Raw genomic sequence first — 25,955 nt, 5'->3', positions numbered from 1 at the left:
GTTCCGTTCGCTCGATCGTGTTATATCCAATTCGCGTTATGATTACACACGTTATAGCAGAACTGACTGGAGCGCGGGTACAACTCACCACTGCCATTGCTTCTCCCCCTTGGAGTACTGGCTACTATCATTGAAACAAGTTTGCCATTCAAGAGGATCTCATTATGAGAAGTTTCACAGTATAATGACCATTTGAAACGTGGTGTTTCATCTGCGGTTTGTAGTTTGTACCATATACAGAAAGAGACATTCAGAATAACGTTAGGTTAACATAACGGTGTCTCGAATTCTCAAAGTACAGCACATTAATGGGGCACAACACATTTTTATCCAGATTTTCTTAAAGTCTGGTCAGCACCAAGTGATTTGAAGTTCGCCGGATAGCAGCTGGCCTCTGCCTGTGTTGAAATATTTGATGTCACTGCAGGCTCTCAGCACTGCCGTACTTTACGGTGCTCGACGACTTTTGAAGTGCCGGTTACAAATGGTTTGCGTTGAAATAAATAAATTTGCGTGAGCTTTCGCCAGCGATTGCCTGTTCATCCCCGCAGCCCATGTTCCAGCCAGGCTTTGGTTCAAATCCTCATTATCAAAGCCCGCCCAGGAGCCTTGCAAAAATGAAGGATGCATTAAGCCATAGGTAGGATGTGGCCCCTTAAGGGTACACCGTTCGTTAATCCGCGACTCCTGGCCAGTTTGGGGCTATCCAGCAACTAGGCTCTCGCCTTTGCCGAAAATGTTGGGAAAAATTGGGCCGGCGGTCGTTGCAATTTATAACCATGCGCTCGCGTCGACAATCGTGAGACGCAGGAAATGAATTTGCTGCCACTTCTGGACGACTCCCTATTTTAACCCAGCAGCTTAAATATACGCTGCCAAGCTTGGTGGTGCTCATTCAGACGCTGTCTTTCATTCAGACGCTGTCTTTCATTCAGACGCTGTCTTTCATTCAGACGCTGTCTTTCCGACAGCCTTGTTCTTCACCTGAGGACGGCTGCTTGCGTTGTGGCCGAAACGTCGTGAGAATTTTATTTTATTATGTTTATTTTTTATTATTTTATTATTTCCCTTCTACGTGACTTTATCGAAAGAACCAAGAAGATGAATCCCTGCAGTCACGAAAGCTTTACATCGAAATTTAAGACTCCCTATTTATTTGTCAAACAATTGCAGAGGTCCGAGCACGCATTTGAGCATTTCCGCTTGCGTGGGAAACTTCACTTCATCGTGATCATGATCGATCCACTGTTGGGTGAAGAAGGTATCCCCCAAGCTGCTGCTGCCATCTCCTCCAATCCAGCGATGCAACAATCCACCCACAATCTGCACCACGAGCTGATTTTGAGCTCCTCCTCTCGGTCATGTTTCATTACTTGGCAGCCACCCTGTCACAATTACACTAAACTATTGAACTAGAAACTATTTTTTTCACCAGGTAAGGCTTACTGAGCTATATAGCTCTTTTTCAGAAGCAACTTGGCTACAAATGATAGCCCAACGAGAAGTGGCTTATCGCATGGAAATGTATTGCAGACAAACACTCTAAACGCATGATGTTGATTCTGGAGGACTCGGAGAAAAATCTACGCGACCACAGGGAGAACGAGACATGCAAACTCCAAATATAGAGCAGGCGTCAGAGTCAGGAGCAAGCCTACGACCTCCTGCATACCAGGCGAGGGAGTTAACATCTCACTACCACGGAGCCATCGCGCTGTGCGGAGAATATAGAAAAATTCTGCCTCGGAAATAAATCTTGCACCGTCAATTTTCACGTGCACTCACAAAAATTAGTGCACTCCCGCTGCATATCATTACACACTTTCCCACCATTGACTCCAGAATAGCCATCCAACTCGAGTTAAGCATAGGATAAAAGGGGGTTAGGGTTTGCATCAGGGTTAGGACTCGGGTTAAGCTCACGGTTAGGTTCAGGTTTGCGTCAGGGTTAGGGGTAAGCTCGGTTCAATCGTTAACGTGGAAGGAAGTTACTGCCGAGCCACTGTCCATGACCCGTGTGTGGGCATCGTTATGCCTGGTAGGCCCCACAGCCTACCGTTACATTTCTGTTTAACACCCATTTAGAGAAGGGCACACATCTTTTTGCAAATGTCGTCATTAACATTTCCTGGGCAAATTAATTCCCCGACATCACCTCAAATTAAGGAGGCACGATAACGCTTGAATTTTGGCAAAATAAGACTTTGATTCATTACAGTTTTTTTGAGTTGGATTGTGTAAATATAAATGTCTTGTTAACCCACCACCATCCCAAAACAGCGAATAAGTAAGGGTTGTCACGTTAAAAAAAACCGTGCCAATTAGTTATTCTTTCAGTGCACTGGTGTTTTGGAGAGTAAACCCAACACTTAAAATTTGAGTACGACTTTTAAACTAAGACCTAGATTTTTTACTCATCTGATTGATGCATAAATGTAAAGGAGCGAAGAAAATAAGGTTGTGATCACCGCAGTTTCAGTGGGCTGATTGGATAAGGGAATGTCTGACCGTCCAAAGTAAACAAAATTAAAACATGCCTGGCATTTACGGATGAAAATTAAACTCGCATTACGCAATGTTATGTTGTGAATTAACCTAATTATTATTAAAATTGCACGGGTTTAAAGTTTCCATTGAGAATATTACTTTATGTAAAGGGGCCTTGGTTTTGAGAAAGTCACCTTAAAGAAATAAAGTTTGATTGATGATCAGAGTGGGAGATGATAGGATCTGGCATAAATTATGAGAACAATGTTGATGACCAGGGTATTCAACCACCTTCAAAGCCGAATGTATCACAACATTGTAATGTACAATGGGGCAAGAGTGTAAAAATACTACCGTAACATTGTACCGTTGTGCCGTTTTTAAAATGAAGGATTATACATTGTGTTTCTTCAAGGATTAACTTTCATATCGGTTTCACGCTCATTCGTCACGCCGTGTGCCGTGAGGACACACCACGCAACCCGACATGGAGCACGCGGCGGGAATGGAGTCTGGAGCCAAAGCGCTTTGGACCCACCCTCCCATTGGTTTCCCGGCTCCACGTTCCCTCCTCAACGCTCCCGGCTCCACGTTTCCCTTGAATTCCCGGCTCCACGTTCCCGGCTCCACGTTACCGACTCCACGTTCCTCCTGGTTTTCCCGGCTCGACGTAGCTCAGCGCTGCGTTTTCTGGTGCGCCTCGCTAAATGAAGCCACCCTTGCACAGTCGAAAGTGTTTTATTGCCAATTAACTGCAAGTGCCATACCCAGCATGGTTAATCCTGCAGCGGAGATGAGCCCCATCCGGATAAACAGTGTTCCGCTTGTTGTACGTGTTCGAATTGGCAATGACTTGTCGTGCTATTTTGTTCGCAAGTTTCGAGACGTGCAAAATACCAGTCCTTTGAGTAATGTCTGGCCAAGTGGCTCGTACATCCGATTTTAGATGAGTAAGGGCCACTCTTTGGCTTAATACAGCTTCGAAGGGGAAAAATATGTTTTTCCTACCCTATTTGTTTATCTTACTTGGCAAGTGTGTACCGCTTGATGGTCTTGCATCAAGAGTGCAAATAGAGGAAATCGGCCTATCGAGTATTGTGCACGCGACTTGTAAGGTATTTCTGAAGGACTCTTTAACTTTGACTCAAGAGAAATATACACAAATCGGAGCCAAGAGAATCGCATTGCGTTTCGATGCTACGTACAGAAACAATACGCGGCACCCATTAAAATAAAGCAAAGTTGCTTTTCAACCCCGATATTTTGTGTGTGCCGTGTAAGGTCCGTTGACGGTTGAGAGCACGTTTCTTCCCCATCACGTACATGTGTTGAGCGAGAGTATGAGAAGGACTTTCATCGCAAGCACTCAACAAGTTGCCTCGCGTGTGTGCGCGTGTGCAAGCGCACATGTGGACAATTAGATGTGTGCTCTCACTTGGCACACGCATGCGCGCGAAACACACACCTTTGCAGAAGTTCAGAACATCAGCACCCCCCCCCCTTCCTGTTAAATGAAGTTCTCCCTGGAGGAACAATCACTCAATTTCTTTGTATTTTCATTACATTAGGTTAGTGAATTGATTACGCGGCTGTATTTTATTCTGTTGTGGTAACATTGTCAACCTTTTGCTCTGTTATCAATTAATTTACTGATCTTTAACAGGCCGAATTTATCTACGTTGTTGCAAGACGTTGCCAAATTTTGTGTTTCTGGTGGAGACGGTGACATAATGTTTGGCTCCTGGCCTGATCTTAGAATTCATTTTGTTGCAGGCACGCGAATGGAGTATACCTGAGAATTCAATACCAATATTCGGTCATCGTTTTAACCATTTAAATTACTAAAAAGTGCCGCGACTTCCTGGTCTGTCCACCACCCACGGTGAATAAGACTCGGATAACAAGGAGAAATTCCTGACACTTCTGAGTCACTGACGGTTTTCTCTGGGCATGCTCGGATTAATTGGAAGAACAAAATAGATGAATAAGTGTGAATGGATAACAGGAAGTACACAGATATAGGGACTCGGACGAGAAAAGAGTTTTTCCTGTAATTATATTCTTTAAGCAGTCCCGCTTAAAGTCTCTCGCGTTTATCTGAAAAGCAGCTCACCGCTGACAGACAGACATGTCCCGAGGCTTGGTACTTTGCTCAATTTGAGAACGGGCTTCTAATGCCGAGTTCATCAAAGGGGGAGAAATTATGGCTGCCAAAATTAAAAATTAACCGACGGCTCCGTGCGCAGTCAGCCTCTGGCTCTGCCAGCGTTAGTTCCAGGAGTGGTATAAATTAGAAGTCTTCCAGGCATTAAATCTCACAAAAGGGTTGAACTAGCGGTGAGTGTAATGAGGAGGGAATACAATTATGCCAGTGTTTGGCATAAAATACAAAAATCTTACACATGCTGTACGGTCTTTCTTTTTTTACTATTTTTATTTAACCAGGTCAGGCCCCCTGAGCTATACAGCTCTTTGTCAGAAGTGACCTGGCCACAAATGAAAGCTCAACGAAGTTGCTTCTCATGTGGAAACATTTCGCAGACACGTTTCTAAATATGGACGGAAAAACCAGTGGAACCGGAGGAAAATCCACGCAAGCATGGGGAGAACATGCAAGCTCCAAATATACAGCAGGCGTCAGGGTCGGGATCGAACCCACGACCTCCTGTACAGTAGAACCTCTGTTAACTATCACCCCTGTTAATGACTAATCACTTAACAACGGGCCTCCATAGAGCCCAATGTGTAGTGTATAGTGTAGTGTATTGTAGTGTATAGTGTAGTGTATAGTAGTGTAGTGTATAATAGTGTAGTGTATAATAGTGTAGTGTATAATGTAGCGTATAGTAGTGTAGTGCCCCCATAGAGCCCAATGTGTAGTGTATAGTAGTGTATAGTGTAGTGTATAGTAGTGTAGTGTATAATAGTGTAGTGTAGTGTATAGTAGTGTAGTATATAATAGTGTAGTGTAAAGTGAAGTATATAGTAGTGTAGTGCCCCCATAGAGCCCAATGTCTTCACTTACGGACCATTCCCCTATTAACGGTGGGGTATTGTAGGTACAGTGAATATAAATTAATGAATTGGTTAACCATGTTTATTTTCACATTAAGTGTTTATAATATTGTTAGTATCTTTATGTATTAATATCCATTGTTTAAATATTAAAAAAGTAAAAATGTTGGGTGATAAATGGTAATTTTCGATGCTATTGGAACGAATTAAGCCTTTAACGTGTATTTTCCTATACTCGCTTAACAACCAATTCACTTAACGACCGGTTTTGTGGAACCAATTACCATCGTTAAGAGGGGTTCTGCTGTATACCAGGCGAGGTAGTTAACATTGTTGAAAAAGGCAACGCAAATGGGTGTTGGATTTCGCAAATGGGTGTTGGATATCGCAAACGGGTGGCAACGATTTTGGGACACACACTTGCACTGCAGTAAGATTATACGTCCCGGTACCGCGATGGGATGGGCCGAGTCATATATGCCCCTTTGCACAAATCTGTTTGGATGGGATGGCAGAGAGGCCTCAGAAGTGCTCACCACAATGAATGGAATTGAGCTGGGCACACCGGTCATGTTTGACTGAGCTGCCAAATCCATTAGTGCCAAATCCATTGATCAGGCCTGAGTAAAGGCGAGTGACTGCTGGACAGGCCAGATAAGTCGATAGCCATCGCCTTCACCCATCCGCCAGTGCCGTGAAACCGTTTTGCAAAAAAATACAAGCGGGGCTCTATTCGTTCCTCGCAGATTCTTGAGGATAGGGCCCATTAAACAGAAGGGCACGGATAAAAAGTCATAAACGAGAGGAAACCAATCGAACAGCGGTGTGTGCGTGTGTCTTTTAAAGAGAAGTAATGACCTTAAATGCTTCTGAGGAAGCGAGCATCCAAATGCGTTCTGACAAAAAGCCTAAGCATGGGGACAGATGCTTTGCTGCATATTGGGGTTAAGGTTGCCCCGATGGCAGCACAGATGGGTGATGGAGGATAATCATGGGTGTCCTTGAAAAGCCTCTTGTGTGTGCCGATTATTTTGTTTCTCAATTTACTTTCACAATCAAACACTATGTCACGCCTGCCGCTACCATTATATAAAACACAAGCAAAAATAAGAGCTGATTATTATGTTTGTGGAAGCTTTGTTTCTAATGGCATTTGGCAGTAAAGCCATTGAGCATCCTCACTGATTTTGGTAGAGCGGAGCACACAATTGCTTCTTGGAACACCCTTTCAAGCGATGCGTACATACATCATTGTGCATGATGTATGTATGTATGCACCTCCGATGAGCACGGTTGACTACGTACTGTGTGAAAGCAGTTCAACATGCATACAATTGGAGTGGAATAAAAAAAAGTGAAATTATTTTCGGCCTTTGCGTACACTTAAGTGCGGATCAGTCACTGAAACAAGAACAACATGGCGGCATGTGCTTTGACCACAATGTACAAAACCCTTATCGCCATCTCACGCTTCGTGCGAGACTGCCGGGAAGGGAGGGCGATGCGTGATCTCCGCAGGACTTGCAACAGAGCCGCCTCCGATAGGATCCGCTCTATTTTCAGCGGTTGCACTGATGAGCTGCAGCCAATCATAAAAGGGCTTAAATGGGGGCCACACGTGGTGTCAAAGGTTAAGGGGTGCTCATCACCGCCGCTGCGGCGCGCACGGGCAATCAAGGGGGCTCTGGGCGGAGCGGGCCCTTCCGTGATGGAAAAAAAACCCTGTCGCCTGACTTTTGCCAATCAGTGCCCTAATGCGAAAAGGAAGACTCGCATATATGCTGCCTCGTTCTGTTTCACTGTAACTGTGTTGTAGTGTAATATCGCCACCGTGGCGAGATGTTAACTACCTCGCCTGGCGTACAGAAGTCGTGGGTTTGAGCCTGACCCTGATGCCTGTGTATTTGGAGTTTGCATGTTCTCCCTGTGGTTGCATGGATTTTGTCTCCGGGTCCTCCAGTTTTCGCCTACACATTTAGAAACATGTGTTTAGAGGATGAGGCTGTGATAATTTTCCACGTGATAAGCCACTTCATTGGGCTATCATTTGTGGCCAGGTCGCACCTGAAAAAGAGCTGTATAGCTCGGTGGGCCTTACCTGGTGAAATAAAAAATAGTTTTTCGTTAGTTTTTTTGGTTCTAAACCGATGTTTAGCGTGGGACTTTTAAAAAAATAAAGGAGCAAATGTGTGGAATTTCATACGAAATGAACCAGCGTTCCCTACTCGGCGCAATAAAAATACTGCAGCGTTGCGGTGCTGTACCATATAATTCTACCTGTTCTCAGTACCATAGTACAAGAATCAGAATATGTATATATACTAGAGGAATCCGATGAGTTATGAAGCTCTTTTTCACAGATGTCCAGTAAGGGCAGGTAAGAACATGACAACAACAAACAGTTCAAAAACATGATAGTCGTCCAAAGTACAAGAAAGGTTAACAAATGACCAAAACACATACAAATAAAACTAAACATTTATAACACCAAAATAATCTAAATAATCTCAATGCATGTTTCTAAACTGGAGGACCCGGAGAAAATAATCCACGTGACCATGGGGAGAACATGCAAACTCCAAATATACAGGTGTCAGTGTGGGGATCAAACCCCCCCGTACCTCCTTATACCAGACGAGGAATATTAAATCTCGCCATAATATAATATTGCAGTACGATTTCTTTTCTACCTCGCATTCTAACCATGAATTCTAAACAACTCTTGGCGTTCGCTGTCGTCCATTTGGTCAGTTTGAATATAATGCGACCTTGATATCTCACTGAAATCTGGGAGCTTATTCCACTTATCCACCACCAGTTGTCATTCTCTTCCCCCTCTCCTCCTGAAGCCGTGGTCATCCTCTTGTTGATTTCACGCCAGTTTTGTCCGACACGTGCGCTTGCTCGATTTGAAATGGACCCCGGTGAAATACTTCAATTTTTTATAAACAACTAGCAGAGCAGTTACTCGTTTGATGCTGAGTTGACCTAGGGGAGGCCCAGGAGCGGTTGTAATAATCGTCACCTGTGGTGGCCGTGAGCGGGAATCGAACTCGGGTCAGCCGGGTTCGTAGCGCAGCGCGCGAACCGCTCCACTACAATGCGTTACGCTTTCACACGCGCGGGTCACATGACAGATTTGATGTCACAGCTCATTTGCCGTGCAAAAAATATATGCATTATTGAGCTCCCCCCCAAAAAAAAACACAAGTGTATTTTTATAATTTTTGCATGGTGTACAATCTGGAAAGTACCCACATGGCAAATTTCAAGTTTGTTGCATGTCGGGAAGTACGCTAAACATTTTGAACAGACACACATTCACAACTTTGCCTTTTATATATATGGAGATAATAACAACACATTTTGATTTAAAGCTTTTTCATGACTGCAGGGATTCATATTCGTGGTTCTTTCGGTAAAGTTACATAGAAGGGAAATAATAATAACAATAACATGTATTCTTTTATTATTTCCTTTCTACGTGACTTTACCGAAAGAACCAAGAATAACAACAACAAAATAAAGCAACCTTGTTTCATTGGTAATGCAACCTTTACGAAATGGTGTGCTGTGGTATGAATTACGGAGTGACAATTCCAGAAACCAACGTTTGATTCCTGACTTTGACTTACAGAGGCAATCTATATCGTAATCTTGCAGGAACCTCCCTTGGGTGGAATCGGCCTAAAATTATTATCTAATCCAACGTCAGCCCCACCACACTCGCCCTTAATAGGCAGTTGCAAACATCTTTAGCCGTAACTTGACTTTGTCGTACGTTCCTGTGAGAATGCTTTCAGAGTCCAACTGAACGCTGTGGAGCGAATAAAGATACTTGGCATTTACGGTACATGTGGGTCAGGTGTGGTCAATTGATTTCATAGGAACAGCTAAGAAAACCAATCATCAATGTGACTACTGGACTGGCCCAACTAATGACGTCTTGAAAATGTGAATTGCTTTTTTTTTTGCCTCACATACCTCTGTGGGATTTTATTCTATACCCCAAATGCAGCATCCAGAGATGTTGCCCGTTCAATCTCCGAGCATAGCGTGAGAGTTGAAACAATGGGGCGAGTTTCTTAAACCCCCCGCGGCTTCTACTCGCCGAGCGATGTTGAAGGCTACACCGCAGTTTGTCAGATGCGTTGCAAACTGTCGGTACTGAGACCTCATCCAACATCATTGGCGAGGAGCCAAAAGTACCATCTGGAGGGGATCTGGAGAGCGACAGCCAGTGAAAGCCCTTCCGCTGGGCTTGTGTCTCGCAGTGGATAGACAAACTGCTGCAAATTATAATTGTTGATTTAAAGCTTTCGTGACTGCAGGGATTCATATTCTTGGTTCTTTCGGTAAAGTCACGTAGAAGGGAAATAATAAAATAATTTTGATATAAATATTTCGATTATTTTAAGAACCAAGAATATTATTATTGTTCTTCTTGGTTCTTTCGGTAAAGTCACGTAGAATGGAAATAATAAAATAATAAAATAAAACATTATAAGATAATTCTCACGGCGTTTCGGCCACAACGCAAGCAGCCGGCCACAACGCAAGCAGCCGTCCTCAGGTGAAGACCAGGTCTGTCGGAGAGACAGCGTCAGACCTGGTCTTCACCTGAGGACGGCTGCTTGCGTTGTGAGAATTATCTTATAATGTTTTATTTTTATTATTTTATTATTTCCCTTCTACGTGACTTTACCGAAAGAACCAAGAAGATGAATCCCTGCAGTCACGAAAGCTTTAAATCGAAAATTATTATTGTTGTTGTTTTTAATGTGGGTTATTGCAGGGCTGCGCCTTCACCTATACAAACATCAACTATGCATGTGCCATTCCTTACAAACTCCCGATGCCCTTGAATATTCCGGACAGTGCTTATCTGCGGTGATGATTCTGCGGCTGACCAAAAGGCTTGGACGAGGTGGGACTTACACTTTTCCTCGCCACACGCAACCTGCCAACCGACTAACTGTGGTGTTCCAATTTATATTGCTGTATGGATAGAGAGAGGTGGGATGATTTAAAGAATGTGCCCCATTGTTTCAACAACGGAGAGATTGAACTGTCAACCGCGATTTGCAAATCCGGTGTGCAAACCATTACACCACGGCCAGGCAATGTTTGGATACGTGTCTTGAATTTGTTGTATCGGCAGTAAGCCTCACAACTTTATAAAACTGAGGTCCTCCTGATCAGGACATTTGGACATTGGTGACACATTTCGAGGTTGACACATTTTTGGGGGAAATCCGGCGAGGTGGCAGGGTGGTTAGAGCATAATTGGAAGGATCAAGTCAAGTTTATTCTGTTTAACCAGGTGATAACTCGAGAACAAGGCAAGTCTAATTTGCAAGCATGACCTGGGTTACAACATTTCTGAAATAAATATAGTACAGCAATTAATTAAAATAGAAAATCGGTGCAAAACAACTGTGGCATGAAAAATCTAAAATATTATCTATATATAAAAGGGAAATTTGTGAATGTGTGTCTCTTCAAAATGTTTAGCATACTTCCCAACATGTAACGAACTTGAAATTTGGCATGTGGGTAGCTTCCAGATTGTACACCATGCTAAAAGTATAAAAATAGCCTTTTCTATTTTAGGGGCGGGGGGGGGCTATAATGGATATATTTTGCACGGCAAGTGAGTGGTGACGTCACATCTGTGATGTAGTGTCACGCAGTGTGCCTGCTGACATCACACATCCCCCCCCCCAACCTCCGCATAGGCCGTGTATTAATCCAAGACAAGAATCCAAGTCTCGGGCGAAGCCGGGTAGTAAAGCTATTACAGCTATGAATCAATGTTAAATTATAGTTCTCTGTTGCTCAGGCAGATTATTTTTGGCTGATCATAGTGCAATTATCATTTAGTTACTGAAAGATTCAACAGAAATAACAAAATAAATAATCAGAACGTCTCCTTCACATATCCATCTTCCTAAATAAAAAAACTTATTTATTACTCAAACATCAAACTCGGCTCAGGCTCACAATCTCTCCAGGGTCGATACATTGAACACCACTTTATGGAAAATAAACAGTAATTGTCCAAAGGAGAGACCTGGCCCCGAAAGAGCTCTGCCATAATAATGTGGAATTTCCACAACTGGCTCAAGGTTTTTAAAGGAAACGAACACCAATCCGTGCTCTTATATGCAGGACACCATGTTGACTTGAAATTAATGCCAAGGTCTTCAATCTCCAGATATATAAAAGGCAAAGTTGTGATTATGTGTGTCTGTTCAAAATGTTTAGCGTACTTCCCGACATGCAACACACTTGAAATTTGCCATGTGGATGCTTTCCAGATTGTACACCATGCAAAAATTATAAAAATACACTTGTGTTTTTTTGTGGGAGAGCTCAATAATGCATTGATTTTTTGCACGGCAAGTGAGCTGTGACGTCAAATCTGTCATGTGACCCGCGCATGTGGAAGCGTAACGCATTGTAGTGTAGCGGTTAGCGCGCTGCGCTACGAACCCGGCCACCCGAGTTCGATTCCCGCTCACGGCCACCACCGGTGACGATTATTTCAACCGCTCCTGGGCCTCCCCTAGGTCGACTCAGCCTCAATCGAGTAACTCGTGTGGTGTGTGAACATCGCCACTGGAGGGACAAAGGCGGCCGGGCGTGGTGAATCCAAGTCACGTGCGAAGCCGAGTAGTAAAGCTAGTAATATATATAAACATTACATTACTGTAATTCAGTAAGAATGTATCTCTTCGAGTAAAGAAATATCAAAAATAACTCGAGCTAAGCGAGTCAATTGCAGAACTTTGGGAATGATTAGCCAAAGTGGTGGTGTTGGGAAACATCTACCTTGTAATTTGCTATGACGCGTGATGGATAATAACTGTCAGATGCAATTGCCTATTTAAGTAACATTCAGCACCCTGGCACGAACAAAAACTTGACTGCTCTATTTCAACCGCGGGGGAGCTTTATACCCGGTGCAGTGCAAACCGATTGATTTTAACTCAACTAGACTCGCCACATTTGAGTAACTTTGTTTACGAAGCACTGCCACGCGTGACAATTAATAATTGATGTCGTGCAAAGCGCACAGCGTTTCAGACTGTGTGAGGCAAATATGAAAACGTGCAATGGGGTTGAGGGGCAATGACGCGATTTAGGATCGTATGCAATGAGCCTTGCGAGGGGATCAATCCATTTCTAGAATGACCATCAACGGCCCTACATCAGTGATGTGTCCTTCACGTCGACGTGGCAGACTCGCGGTGTGTCCTGGTTACGTGGAAAGTGTTGCGCCGCTGCAATGCGCAATGATTTGTGTCAGCCGCCCGTTGTGTTGTAAATGTCAAAGGCTCCCATTTCCAAACGGTGGGTGTTCATTTTACTCTGTTGCCAAATACAATGGAGTGGCGGTCGGGCCCCGCAATTCCTTGTGTTCCTGCTGGGAATCAATTTTGCTTTGTGCGGACGTTATGTAAACTACGTGTCGTTCGGGGGAAGCCAATTGGATGATATGGATCGTGCACGTCAATTTATTGGATGTAACAACGCACAAAGGTTTGTCCGCTCACAAACGGGAGGAAGGCACGACTGTCATCGTGTCACGTGACCACCACGTTGCATGTACGATGCTCTGCATTGTCTAGACCACCAGCTCAAAAGATTTGAACTTGTGGCTGTACTATTTTTAGATCGCCAGAACCCAAAAAGCGTTGTAAATGTTGTGGCTGTCACTAAAATCTGAACCCCCCCCCATAGGGTGGGGGACATGGATAGGGTCATGACCAACTAAGCTTAAATATGTTTGAACTTAGCACGTTAACAATTGTAACATTCATCTATTTTGTCACGAATGACACGTGGCAGGGCATGATAATTGTACTCGACTCGATATAGCTTCACGTCTTGTATGGGCCCGAACGTGATTTTTGTGCAATTCCGAGATCTGGTGTGACCTCGGTAATTAATGCAGATCACGAGCAAAACGATTCCTCATTTAATTGCGCGCATTGACCACAGCTGACCTTGGTTCTCTGGAAACTGTGGTTTAGGCAGCAAGGTGGATGAAATGGACCAGACTGAACACGCCTAATGGGAAAATGTGAATCTTTCATAATGTACAAACTTACTGAACAAGATCACAATTCCATAATTTAATAAAATACTTGAGTGTGCTTCCATAAATTACGAACGTGAATATATTCAGCTCCGTGCGAATGACGGGTCACCAACCTCGAGTGTTAACCTTTCGTGGAGAAGTTCATGAAAGTGACATCGTCTTATTCCGTGCTCGGGCGGCGTGTAACGCCGGCTGTGTGTGTGCGTATGCATCTGGTGTGGCGCAATGGATAAGAATATTAGCTCCATGTGTGCGATAGCTTGCCATCGATTGCGCGCCACGTAACATCACTTCTGGAATTAATTTCAAAAAATGTAGTCAACACCTTTTTTGAGAGGTTGATATTAATCGATGTGGAATTACTTGGAACCCCCCTACCAGACGAATGTGTAACTTTCCTGAATTGGCTTGGGATGGTAAATAGAGATTTTGCGTCACTCCACGCTCGTTGCAACTGTGCGAGCACCCGCGTAGAGGATTGCAGGATTATTCGCGCGCTTTTCGTTTGCGTTGCCACAAATGATTTGATGGACGAGTGAGAAAGTAACCCCGATGAGAGAAATAAAAGTCAAGATCGAATTCATGAGTGGAATGGACCTTGATAGGGGCTGGGGGGGGGGATTGGTCACTTCCTAGCTATCGCATCGTTGGATGTCTAGCGCATCGCCAGTGAGGCATTGAACCCACTCGGTCAGATTGCTCTCTTTCAAATGAGGACGGTTAACAGCTGGAAGTGTTTGATCTGTCTCAAACTTTAGCTGGCCCGGTGCCAGTGATATACCTCGTGGTTGCATAGTTATAATATTCATCGAGTTTGAGTCAAACCTGTTCTCCGCCAGATTTACCCCGGGGATAAGATGACCCCCAGATCCTTATAATAACGGAGGCGAGCCACAAGGCTTCAATGAGTGGGAGCGGAGCAAAATGGAAAAGCACGACATTTCCAGCAAATTCCATCAACGGTGCGCACGCATCGCTGGCGGATGATTTAACATAATGCGCTTGAGTTCACAATGTCAATCAGTTGCTTTTCTCCACAGGGGGCCTGGCAAAGGGAACACCCCTGCATAATGAGTGATGGGGTCTGTACAATTAATGGTTGCCAACTGTGGACTCCACAGTAGACGCCTTAATGAATTCAGGCCAGCTGCTGATGTGATTGCAGTGTGCAGGGCCTAGCACGGGGTAGCGACGATAAATATGAGCGAGACCTTCTTTTGTAACGCTTCATAAAATGAGGGGTTTGCAATAAATATCGAGGGGGGTTACGCAATCCACGAGGTTTTGTGGTCTCGTGTGTCGTGGTTGCGGGGCCACATTCTCACCCTAGAGTGATTGCAATGAAGCGCTACCATGCGATTGCTTCTATTTAGTGCCTCGGTGCATTTATTTATTGGCCCATTGGCTACATGAGTGGTCTAACCAAGCAGTCCCCAAACTCCTGGCCTCTGCTCGCCGCATTCACCGACCCAACCCTCAACAATCCGCACCTCTGATTAGCGCGGCTGGCTCTCAAACATACATACGTACAATCTCGTTTGGCGAGTCTATCTATCGGCCAAAAATGCTTACATTCAGTCCATAAGCTGGTCAAGTTCATAAATTACCCGAATGTACTAAAATCTGAAAATACAAAATAACATCTGAAATTGAGACTTCAAATCCGATATCTACAAAAAATGTATACGAGCCTAACTCCTGTTATTCAGGCGAATCGCCTGGTGAAGCCGCTTGTTTGGAATCGCCAGCGAAACGTTGCACTCGAATTGTAAATGCTGTGGGCTTAGTCTCCAATGCATGTGTCGGATGGTGGTGGGTTTAACGACACATTTATATTTATGCGATCTATACCCAAAAAATACTTGTATTATGGACAATATTGGTCGCGAAAGCCTACGTGTTAAACCAACGTTTCCGAAATCGATACAATACACGGTGTCTCTTTTTTTTCTGTTGCTTTCTCCCAGTAAACGTTCCAGCGCCGGGTTTGGAACCACTGTTCCCAACGTTCCACGTTTACTGGCTTGCTTCATTGCCATCCCAGCAGCCATTTCATAACCACACAGTATTACAATATTTAAACACTGTATTGTATGGTTCCTTTTTAATGCATTATCCCCCCCCCCCCCCCCATTATTCTTCGAAGACTGTTTTTACACTTGAAAAAAAAACCGCTTCATTGATTTGGACACTTGCATTACTGAGTGCCTTGGCAAGTGTGTGGCTTAATGGCAATGGATATCCTGTAAACACGATGCAGCTTACAGGAAGATGGCACTCTTGGACATACAACTCACTGTTGCTTAGTCCTCGCACTGACTGTCATTATGCAGTGCACGGCACGAATGCATGTGTTTGTTTTTTGTCAAGCTCCGTTAGCTTTGGTTAAACAAAGATGAAAGCTTCTGGCAAATTGGGATGCGCCAGTATTTTAAGTGCAACAAGGGACACGTTGAGGATCACATTTGTCGATCCGAAATCTCCCGTCTTTCGCATTGGGGCTTAAATGGGCATGGCATGAAGGCATGAGGGAAACCTGCACTCCGACATCACATTCTACAAACTCTGTATAGCCTCCGTCGATAGATTATCCGGATTAGCATTTTTTTTTTTACAAAATGTGGGTGCAGGGGAGTTGTTGTATGCATGGGAATTATTGAAAGGGATGGGGGGGGGACGGTTAGGAGATGGGATGTCAATTGATGGTGAGAATTGGTCTTTGTGCAAACACGTATTGTGCATGATTACACGTGTGGCTGTATTGCATGCCCTATATCCTACGGTAGTGCAGCCATGAACCTGGCGACCCAAGTTCGATTCGCACTCCACGGCTAGCGTCGGTGGCGAATATCAAAGCTGGTCATGGGCCTCCTTCATCTAGGTCGACTCAGCCATTAATGGGTACCTGGTAAGGTGTGTCAACACCAGCTCCGAGACGAAAGCGGCCAGGTGTGGTGCCGGCCCCACACCATCATGTGCCCTTTCGGCCTTAATAGGTGCTCGTTAACAGCACTTGCCCCAACAGTTTGTTCACGGCCCAGTGGAGGGGGGAAGGGGTGTTTGTCTTGATAATCTCTAACTCGTATAAAAACGACAACAACAATACAAATTTTCATTTACAGCCCCTTTTATATCCACTGCTAGACAATAGCTTACCCAAGTCATGTTGGGGAGGCTATTGTCACCTGTCTTCAGGTGATGAAGAGAAACAAACCGCTGTGACGGGGCATTATATATATCCGAAAGGGGGATGGAGGGGGGGAGGGACTGCCGTAACGGGCGAGAGGGTGGGGGTGAAATTCAAAGAGGGAACGAGGTGAGAGAGAGAAAAAGAAAAAAGATTAAACTTAGCAAACTTAGAAATGTAATGCAACTCAGAGAGTGGGCCAACACAACAATTAACACTTTACCTGGTTGATCAACATCCTTCCAAAGATTGCTAAATTTGCATCCATTTTCTTGGTTGAAGTCATGTCTGAGTTGTGTGGAAATCCTCCCCGTAATTCTGCCAGCTGAATTCTGCCAGCTGATAAAGGCCGCACTACTGTAGCGATGTCCCGGTGAGATTATGATAATACAATGAAAGATTTACTGGAGGAAGATACCTATATTAAAATTAAACGAGATCCAACCAATACTTTAGAATGCCAGACTTCTACAATCATTGAAAATTAATTAATCCTCAAGACTGAGCAATACCAAATTAAGCCACGGTCCTCAAAACCACCAATATTGTATGGGCTTGATTTGAAGCTTTCGTGACCGCAGGAATTCACACTCTTTGGTTCTTTCGGTAAAGTCACGTAGATAGAAAAAATTAACCCGTAAAAACAAAGTTTTTTACTATAAATCCTATATATGTGTGGCGGCTAGAGTCCTCTCGTCCTCTGGCTTGAGATGGCTGCCACCTATGGGTCAGATGATTGCCTGTCACCATTAAGCAATTGGTAATTACATTTTTTTTTTCCTAAAAAGTGTAAAGTTTTGGAAATTATTTTCATAAAAATAAATTGTCACGCACAACGAGTCTGTGTGGAAAATGTCAGCTCGATTGGATCACGGGAAGTGGGTTAAAAAAACGACCGAAAGATTTGCACGGTCATAAGCGCGCAAGCAAGCAAGTGAACTTAATATACACGAAGCCATACAAATATATAAACACAGACACAATTTCAACCGTGATGACGGTTACAAACTGAGTAATCATTGGAAAGATGTGATTAACCATGCAAAAAAGATTTAACTACACTTATTTGCCAATCTTATTTGACAGACAACTATTACAGGTTTACCATGTTTAGTGGTTTTCTCCTTGTCACAGGTTGAGTCACAAACCGTACCTCTCCATAACAAAGGCTCACCCTCTTAAGCCTCACCTTACCATATTAATAAAAAGTGTGCTGCACTTGGCCCTTACCCCCCCCCCCTTCTCCAACCATTATATAAACGGAGTGGTAGCTCCAGCAATCTCTCATTTACTTGAGTAACAGCTGTCGTGGCTGTGACGGTTCCACCTGAAGACGGAAGCTTGTGCTGCCTCCGAAACGTCGTGCTTTTTATTTTAATTTATTTTATTTTACTTTTATTAATTTTAATGTTTTACTTACGTGACTTTACCGAAAAAACCTAAGAATATAAATCAGTGTTAGTTAAGTTCATTACAGTTTTGTTTTTAAATTGTTCGTTATTATTCGTGACTTGTTTGTTATGTAATCTGGATAATTTATTAATTTGCTTAGTTTTAGTTAAATTAAATATATTATCAGCCGATTGTTGTTGATTATATTCCAAACATGTATGGAAACACTATTGCTAATGTGCAAGTGCTTTAGAGGTAAAGAAATTTGAGATAATTCACTCCTAATGTGCTGTATTCTCTCTAGTAATAATAATTCGCTAGCTTTGTGTAGTATTTGGTTAGCATTAACAGACTTTATGTGATGTGTTATTTTAACTGGTTTGGGTATTACCTTTTGAATCTCCACTTCTGATCTCGACTCCTGATGGGGTTCAACAATGATGACGCCATCCTGCACTATTTAAGACTGGAAGCAGGTGGATGGCTTCACTATTCTGGCAAATCGCCCGATGATGCTGAATGTAACTTCCAGCGAAACGTCACAGTACTCAAATTGTAAATGTTGTGCATCCACTCTTCAACACACCAGTGGGCTAAAGTAGTGAACAGTTTGTCTTTTATCAACGTGACACATTTTTTACGGATTGGCCGTGTCGGGTGGTGGAGGGTTACGACACATTTATAAATAACGCAATCTAACCCAAAAACCTTTATTATGAATAATACTGGTCGCGAAAGCTTACGTGTTAAACGGTTCAGGTATGTTATCTAGCCTTGGCTGGGAATCAAACTGAGGCCGTGGCTTTGCAGACCATCACTCAGTGTCTTTATTATCATCGTGTGACCTCAGGTGAACTGTGGTTATAAATACTCTAAACCCCCCCCTCTCTACCCCGACAACTCTATATTTTTTAACGTTTTTGGCTTCACAGTTACCACATTGACAACAATGCATCTCACTTGAATTCTCGGCCCGTGCAGACTGCTGCCTTCAAAACAACATTTCAGCATCCATCCCCCTGGAGATGATTGCACTTAAGGGTAAACAAAAAACAGGATTCCAATTTCAAGCCATCTAAGTAAAAAGCCATACAGCTGTCGCTGTTCATATTTATCCACTGTCATGATAAGTAAGAGGGGTTTTTTTCCCCCCTCCTTCCCTTTGTGAAAGAACAATTTCTCAAGGTGGTCAGGGGAGGAATCTTGACGTAATCAGAGTTGAGAGGTTTGGAAAGCGTATCAGTCATTTGTTTTTACTTCGATTCCATTCCCCAAAAAAAACTAATATTTGATGGCTTTTCTAGGGGGGGAGAAGAGGTGCATTGTTGTTATTAGCGGCCGCTTTATGCGTGTCCTCTATTTTATTTTCATTGTCTCTGCAGGTCATTAATTTCCGAATATTAAAATAGCAATGTGACCACTGTTGCACGAAGACCTCCATACTTCACCTCACTAGTCAATGTAGGTTGATGATGGCGAGGCACAGGGCTGGTTCAGATGTCACTCACCGCCAATCTCACCTGTGATTGGGAATGGAACTTGGGTTTTCGTGTTGGAATGCAGTATGCAATCCACTTTGCCATCAACCCTCCCCCGAGTGTTGATTAAGTAGTATAAAAGGATACACAACACAAGAATCAAAACAATAGTGTACTGTACTTGTATCAAGTAAAACGTTTTTTTTTACTTTCCGATGTACCATCACAAAGTTATTTTATCAGAATGCTGAAAGCTAGCATCGGTTTTTGTGCCTTCCGATGTACAAAATTATTTTACCAGAATTCTGAAAACTAACATCGTTTTTTTTGCTTTCCAATGTACAAAGTAATTTTACCAGAATTCTGAAAACTAACATCATTTTTTTGGCTTTCCGATGTACAAAATTATTTTACCAGAATTCTGAAAACTAACATCGTTTTTTGTGCTTTCCAATGTACAAAGTAATTTTACCAGAATTCTGAAAACTAACATCGTTTTGTGTGCATTCAGATGTACCGTCACAAAGTCATTTTATCGGAATCCTGAAAACTAACATCGGTTTTTGTGCTTTTCGATGTACAAAATTATTTTACCAGAATTCTGAAAACTAACATCGTTTTTTTTGCTTTCCAATGTACAAAGTAATTTTACCAGAATTCTAAAAACTAACATCGTTTTTTGTGCATTCAGATGTACCGTCACAAAGTCATTTTATCGGAATCCTGAAAACTAACATCGCTTGCTCGTGATATCTGAACTGGTCATGTGGTTGCACTCTTCGTCATCACACACTGAGCAGCATAGTGACGTATGGTCATACAATCTATGTGACCAACAACAATGGCAAATCATTCAATGGCAAATCATTGTTGTAATTTTAACCCATTAGAGTTTACATTTAATCTGAAAACGGAATGTACAGCATTGTGCATGTTGGATAAGTGCGCATATGTAAATGTATTTTTTGTTCACCAACATTTTCCGATGGGGAGGAAAGCATCCACACGGGATTTGAACAGAATGACGTGAGTGCAGAAGGTTATTATTTCATATTTTCGAGAGATAAATTGCAATGTTAAGACGATGTGAAAATTATAGCTGCTCAGCTCAATTGTCTCAAAACATGGATATGATAGTTTTCATTATTAGTAAAAAAAAATGATGTCAGAAATGATAATAAATCCGAGATAACCGCACATCCGAATTCTAGTCCTCTGAAAATTGAGAAACAAAATGAATAGCAAAACAAATCTTAAACTTCGGATTTAATTTAGCTTTTGTTCAAATCAACAGTTGTTTGATTGTTTTTCAAAGGTCTACACAATGTGTAACTGCATCTGATTTTTTTACGTTCTGTGAATACGCTAAAGCTGCATTGAGAAGAATGGACCTGAGACTCATAAGTACTTACCGGGATTTATGCGTCTGAGACGCCTGTATATCATAGCAAATGTGTGATCCATATTTTATATGCCACAACATGACACCTGAGAGACAAAGTGCCACAGAACGCACAGAGCAGCAGTTTTGTGTTCAATCCAAACGCTATACGGAGTCCATTTACTTGGGACGCTGGCACAGGAGACGCACGGATCCATCCAGTTTTGCGAGAGTGAATCTGAGTTAACGACGTGATTGCAGATTCTCGCTTAATGTCATTAAATGAGTTTGTGGCAACTGATCGCCTGCATTGATATCCACAGAGTTTAGACCCTATCAGGACCATTTGTATGGAACCTTGTGGAGCATTTTGCAATGAAAAATTGTCGACCTGCATGGTGCAGATATTTGACTTGGGAATTTTTTTTTTCCTTCATAGTTTTCTTCAATTCAATATCGTTTTCCTGACGTATTAATCATAACAACATTTCATTGTGACTCCTTCGAAGGATATTGGCCGGCTGACCAACGTCTTCGTCAGCTGTTGAAACCTGTTGAAGAGTGAAGGCCCGTGACCGTTGCTTTGGGCGTCACACGTTTTAGGGGTAAAGTGTGAATTGGAGGGAATAGCCACAACGCTGTGAGAATATACGAATAATTATGATGACTATTACGATAATGCGTTAATAACAAGTGTCACCGAGTTCCAAGTGAGATTTCTTGATGTACAAGAACTTTAATCAATGTTAACTTCTGTTTGTGTAGCAAGTGTTGCCATTAAGAGTACAGCAAATGAATTCCACCAGATATTGCTATGTGTTTATGGGTGGACTATGAATCATGGCTTCCCGAAACTGGAAATTATAATTTATAATAATGTTGCATTATGAAATATCCACAACTTAGACGTGTTAATTTAAGTATTAATTTCAAGCTTAAGCATATCAAAATTACTCTCGATTTGTATATCAGGAAATATGGTCCACAAATAATTTAAAATACCGGTCAAAATTAAAGGGCCAACACATTTTTGCAAAAACATTTTTTGTCGTCATTGACCTCTGAATTCACATTTTCGGAATTCTTCCGAAAATGTCACACTACCTGAATGTTTTACATCGACTAGATTTCAATTTATCCAGGTAAGGTCAGGGCTGGAAGCAAAATAAGAATGTTTGGGAAAACAATGCAAGAGGAATGCAATAACTAGATTTGAAGCTTTCGTGACTGCAAGGATTCATACTCTTAGGTTTTTTCGGTAAAGTCACGTAGGTAAAACATTTAAATTAATAAAAGTAAAATAAAACAAATAAAAAATTCACGACGTTTCGGAGGCAACACAAGCCTCCGTCTTTAGGTGGAACCGTCACAGCCACGACAGCTGTATCATTTACAGCTGTATCATTTACTTGATACAGCTGTCGTGGCTGTGACGGTTCCACCTGAAGACGGAGGCTTGTGTTGCCTCCGAAACGTCGTGAATTTTTTATTTGTTTTATTTTACTTTTATTAATTTAAATTTTTTACCTACGTGACTTTACCGAAAAAACCTAAGAGAATGCAATAACTGTTTCACTGAGCGTGTAATTAAGCCAACCAAGGAACTATACAAGTAATTTTGACAGATGAAAGGCATCATTGAGTTAAAGTAAGCATGCCATAACCAGGAAAATGCAATCCTGCCGCATGTGGCAGAGTGCATTTGAATTGCCATGGAGAGAGATTGTTTAAATTTCATCTCTGATAGGAATCAGTGACCTGGGTAGCTTTTCACAGGTGGATTTTTATTTCTAAACACTGCTTAGGGTGAAATATATCCTTATACATTGCAAAGAAATTAATCATTATATTTTAAGTTTCAACTGAGTTATTTGAAGATAACGATTGTGCATGCTTGTTGTAGTTTATCGTTCTCAGAGCTACCGGAGATGCTCATGCCACGGCCAACAAAACATATTACAATGTTATTTCAAGAGGTTAGAGAGGGTCCTGAAGCTAAAACATGAGCTATTAAGCCAAATACTACGACAGCAGCCTGAACATTCATAATGAATATGGGCTTTGTTGATTCAAACAGATGAAGGCCACTTAGTTCAACGGGCATTTCTCTTGGAGACATATACCCGTCGGGCTGTCCGACATGCATTTAAAGCTTGTGTTCCGGTGAGAATAAAGACAAATCACGGCTACCAAACGTCTGGACGCACAACCCTTGGCAATCTCCATTGGCATCGCGGCCACCGGAGTCCCGTCGCTTGCGCCGTCTGCGAGGCAAGAACTGCACTACGTCAATGCCACGTGGCTCTAACTGTTGGTCTATGGAGCCCAGTGGAGTACAGAGGGGGGCCGTTGAATGGTGGCACTGTGTTCTGTAACCAGAAGCCAGGATTTGAGAGGTTTTTTTTATTCAATCGATAATGCGTTGATCGATGTTTAAAATGTGTGATAAGTACAGGGTGGTCCAGACGTCCCGTGACCCCCATTTAATGATCTAAAACTGAATAATTTTGAAGTGAGATTTATTTAAAACAGAAATTAATGTTCAAAGGGAAAGGAAGTTAGTGGTCAATTAATTGAGTGGTCACAAGACATCTGCACCATCCTGGACATCAGTCTCTAGTACCCTGTTTTGAGATGCAAATATATTTAAACTACAAAGGGTTCTTCCATAAACGTGGTGCGAATTGGAAAATATAGCATCCAGTTGCACTTCCAAAAACAAATTGCAAGCACTGCCATCATAGCGTTTCAGGAATAGCCATCGGTTATAGAGAACTTTGGCATTATAAAAATATAGTGTCTATGTGCAACCACAAATCCAGACCCTTCACATGGAACATAGATCTTTAAAAAAAACGCAAACAACACATTTTTGCGATGTGCACATGAAAACAAATGAGTCAAATGAATTGTACATGTTGACTTGATCAACGCCAGCAGTCTCAGCTACGCGAAGTTCAAGTGGAAGAGAATTCCAGACAAGGGAGCAGTAGCTGAGAATGAGCGACCTCCCACGAAATGAAGATTTGACTGTGTGTGGGTGGCTTTGTAAGAAGGGGAGGCCTCTATTTTTAAATCCTTTACATTAAGTTCACTTGCTTGCTTGCTTGCGCGCTTACGACCGTACAAATCTTTCGGTCGTTTTTTAACCCACTTCCTGTGATCCAATCGAGCTGACATTTTGCACACAGACTCGTTGTGCATGACAATTTATTTTCGTGAACATTTTTTTCCAAAATTTTCCACTTTTTAGGAAAAAAAATATTTCATATTTAATTTAAAATACCAATGTGATAAAAATGAAACTCTTACTCAAGAAAAACAGAAATGAATAATAAAATAAAACCGATGCCACGCATATATAGGATTTATAGTGAAAACTTTGTTTTTACGGGTTAATTTTTCTGGAGTGGAGACAGCGTGCGGGAGAGCAGAGTTGAGATGAGAGAGGGGGAGATGGATGGAGGCTAGATCATGAACAATCATACAAATGTTGAAGCTTTTTCCCAAACAATGTTCAAGACTTCTGAGCCTCGATAGAGCTACCTATATCAAATATTGTTTTTATATTAGGATCCACTTACAATTTTTAAGACAAAGTTAGCCAAAGCAATGCTTGAGATATTTATTTAAGAGCACCGTTACTCTCGTTTTGCAACATCCGAAACTCTCAAGTGTGGCTATATTTTCATATGATGAGCAATGCATGCATTGTCGATGGAGAGCACATAAGGGTGGCTGTAGGAACGACACTCCGTTTTGCTCGTGGAATTATAACAAGGTGGTTTGTCGTCGCCTTCCCAGACAAAATCCTTCCTGCAAATTGCACACACGCTCTGAAATCGAAAGAGGTTTACGTTTGATGAAAGGGAACTTTTTCAACGGTAATGTTTTGTCCAAGATTTTTTTTCTTGACCCTTCAAAGTTTTTGAGAAGATATTTAACTATTTTACTTTTTGGATGAAGCCACCTACGGCATTGCTTTTGAACCTCTTTCCAAACGTATTGTTGATTATGTGTAGCTATCAGAATCCTGCATTACCATCACATCTTTGAATATTATACGTCAGGAACGTATTTTTACTTACAACGATCACGGCATTTAATGCAATTGTGTGTTTTGTATTGGAACCAAAAAGGCATCTATGCATGTTTAACTTCTTTCGAAGTGTACATAGCCAACCGTGCTAATCGGAGGTGCGGGGGAAGGACAACATACAAAAAATGGTTTAAATGTATCATTTATACTCACACGGTATACCGTATACAGGAGCTAAGAGGCGTTGTTGTGCACGAGGTTTGCTTGATCGACGAGATACCCGGGCAGGTGGTGGCTACGCACACCTGAATCCAGCACCTTGGGAGACAGCGCGCTTGGCGGATCACACAAATGGCGTGAAACTCTTTTCCTTGGGCATCGAAGAGGTTGCCATGCCCTGGCTTGCCAGGAGACGGGCAGTCCAACAAAATGTTGGACTCCGCATCGGTTCCACCTTTATGGGATCGAGTGTTGCCCCCTCACACGCGTGGGATTTCAAAATGTAAACATTCGTTAATTGGCTGGTAACATTTTCATATATAGAGGACTGCAGAGCTTGGGGGGATGGGGGGACTTGTTGCCGGCTCGTCACGTGGCCGCTGCTTCTGTCTGTGGTTCCTCCTCGCTCCGCCCGTATTCTAGATTTGAAGCTTTCGTGACTGCCAGGATTCATACTCTTAGGTTTTTTCGGTAAAGTCACGTAGGTAAAAAATTAAATAAATGACACACTTAAGCGGGTGTGCTTTCGCTACGTTGTCCCCACATGAAGAAGGACGCTTTTGTTGCGCCCGAAACGTCGTGATTTAATTTAGTTGTTTTCATTTATTTAATTTAATTTTTTACCTACGTGACTTTACCGAAAAAACCAT

General features: G+C 42.4%; 1 protein-coding gene across 2 annotated transcripts in view; it reads left to right on the top strand.

Moving 5' to 3' along the window:
* The window catches only part of LOC144947350 (membrane-associated guanylate kinase, WW and PDZ domain-containing protein 1-like), a 320,338-nt gene that overhangs the window by 44,369 nt on the left and 250,014 nt on the right, over positions 1-25,955 (top strand). The gene's annotated exons all lie outside the window — the stretch shown is intronic.

The sequence above is a fragment of the Lampetra fluviatilis genome, chromosome 44 (assembly GCF_964198595.1).
Source record: "Lampetra fluviatilis chromosome 44, kcLamFluv1.1, whole genome shotgun sequence".
Taxonomy (NCBI): Eukaryota; Metazoa; Chordata; class Hyperoartia; order Petromyzontiformes; family Petromyzontidae; genus Lampetra; species Lampetra fluviatilis.
Note: the sequence above shows the minus strand (reverse complement) of the source record. Positions and strands in the feature narration are given on the sequence as shown.